The sequence below is a fragment of the Macaca fascicularis genome, chromosome 6 (genome assembly GCF_037993035.2).
Source record: "Macaca fascicularis isolate 582-1 chromosome 6, T2T-MFA8v1.1".
NCBI classification, from domain to species: domain Eukaryota; kingdom Metazoa; phylum Chordata; class Mammalia; order Primates; family Cercopithecidae; genus Macaca; species Macaca fascicularis.
This window is the reverse complement of record NC_088380.1, coordinates 47,330,053-47,332,780: the sequence shown is the minus strand read 5'-3', so window position 1 is coordinate 47,332,780 and position 2,728 is coordinate 47,330,053.

Genomic DNA, 2,728 nt, shown 5'->3' with positions numbered 1-2,728 from the left:
AGTTAATCAGAAAGCTTCTTTCTCTTTGTTATCGGAGGATATTTCCTTTGGCCCTAAAGTCTTCAAAGGGATCCGAAATATCTGTTCTCAGATTACACAGAAATAAGGCTAGCGTAGAGATCCACGAAACACAGATGTAAGTCTGTGTGTGGAAGTCTCGCATCACAGAGCATTTTCTCAGAAAGCTTCTGTCCAGATTTCATCCGAGGATATTTCCTTTTTCACAATAGCCCTCTACGGGCTTCCAAATATAACTTTGCCAATTCCACAAGAACTGTCTTAGCGAAAGGCTTCTTGAGGGGAAAGCTGTAACTCTGTGAGATGATTTCACAGAACACAAAGAAGTTTCTCAGAAAGCTTCTTTCTCTTTGTTATCGGAGGATATTTCCTTTGGCCCTATAGTCTTCAAAGGGATCCGAAATATCTGTTCTCAGATTCAACAGAAATAAGGCTAGCAAAGAGGTCCACGAAATACAGATGTAACTCTGTGAGTGGAAGTCACACATCACAGAGCATCTTCTCATAAAGCTTCTGTCCGATTTCATCTGAGGATATTTCCTTTTTCACCATAGCCCTCTAAGGGCTTCCAAATATCACTTTTCCAATTCCACAAGAACTGTCTTAGCGAAAGGCTTCTTGAGGGGAAAGCTGTAACTCTGTGAGATGATTTCACAGAACACAAAGAAGTTTCTCAGAAAGCTTCTTTCTCTTTGTTATCGCAGGATATTTCCTTTGGCCCTATAGTCTTCAAAGGGATCCGAAATATCTGCTCTCAGATTCCACAGATAAAAGGCTAGCAAAGAGATCCACGAAATACAGATGTAACTCTGTGTGTGGAAGTCACACATCACAGAGCAGCTTATCAGAAAGCTTCTTTCCAGATTTCATCTGAGGATATTTCCTTTTTCACCATAGCCCTCTATGCGCCTCCAAATATCACTTTGCCAATTCCACAAGAACTGTCTTAGTGAAAGGCTTCCTGAGGGGAAAGCTGTAACTCTGTGAGATGATTTCACAGAACACAAAGAAGTTTCTCAGAAAGCTTCTTTCTCTTTGTTATCGGAGGATATTTCCTTTGGCCCTAGAGTCTTCAAAGGGATCCGAAATATCTGTTCTCAGATTCCACAGAAATAAGGCTAGCAAAGAGATCTACGAAATACAGATATAACTCTGTGAGTGGATGTCACACATCACAGAGCTGTTTCTCAGAAAGCTTCTTTCCAGATTTCATCTGAGGATATTTCCTTTTTCACCATAGCCCTCTATGGGTTTCCAACTATCACTTTGCCAATTCCACAAGAACTGTCTTAGTGAAAAGCTTTTTGAGGGGAAAGCTGTAACTCTGTGAGATGATTTCACAGAACACAAAGAAGTTTCTCAGAAAGCTTCTTTCTCTTTGTTATCGGAGGATATTTCCTTTGGCCCTATAGTCATCAAAGGGATCCGAAATATCTGTTCTCAGATTCCACAGAAATAAGGCTAGCAAAGAGATCCACGAAATACAGATGTAACTCTGTGAGATGAATTAACAGAACACTAAGCAGTTTCTCAGAAAGCTTCTTTCCAGATTTCATCTGAGGATATTTCATTTTTCACCATAGCCCTCTATGGGCTTCCAAATATCACTTTGCCAATTCCACAAGAACTGTCTTAGCGAAAGGCTTCTTGAGGGGAAAGCTGTAACTCTGTGAGATGATTTCTCAGAACACAAAGAAGTTTCTCAGAAAGCTTCTTTCTCTTTGTTATCGGAGGATATTTCCTTTGGTCCTATAGTCATCAAAGGGATCCGAAATATCTGTTCTCAGATTCCACAGAAATAAGGCTAGCAAAGACATCCACGAAATACAGATGTAACTCCGTGTGTGGAAGTCACACATCACAGAGCAGTTTCTCAGAAAACTTCTTTCCAGATTTCATCTGAGGATATTTCCTTTTTCACCATAGCCCTCTAGGGGTTCCAAATATCACTTTGCCAATTCCACAAGAACTGTCTTAGCGAAAGGCTTCTTGAGGGGAAAGCTGTAATTCAGTGAGATGATTTCACAGAACACAAACAAGTTTCTCAGAAAGCTTCTTTCTCTTTGTTATCGGAGGATATTTCCTTTGGCCCTATAGTCTTCAAAGGGATCCGAAATATCTGTTCTCAGATTACACAGAAATAAGGCTAGCGTAGAGATCCACGAAACACAGATGTAACTCTGTGTGTGGAAGTCTCGCATCACAGAGCATTTTCTTAGAAAGCTTCTGTCCAGATTTCATCTGAGGATATTTCCTTTTTCACCATAGCCCTCTATGGGCTTCCAAATATCACTTTGCCAATTCCACAAGAACTGTCTTAGTGAAAGTCTTCTTGAGGGGAAAGCTGTAACTCTGTGAGATGATTTCACAGAACACAAAGAAGTTTCTCAGAAAGCTTCTTTCTCTTTGTTATCGGAGGATATTTCCTTTGGCCCTATACTCTTCAAAGGAATCCGAAATATCTGTTCTCAGATTCAACAGAAATAAGGCTAGCAAAGAGATCCACGAAATACAGATGTAACTCTGTGAGTGGAAGTCACACATCACAGAGCATCTTCTCATAAAGCTTCTGTCCGATTTCATCTGAGGATATTTCCTTTTTCACCATAGCCCTCTAAGGGCTTCCAAATATCACTTTTCCAATTCCACAAGAACTGTCTTAGCGAAAGGCTTCTTGAGGGGAAAGCTGTAACTCTGTGAGATGATTTCA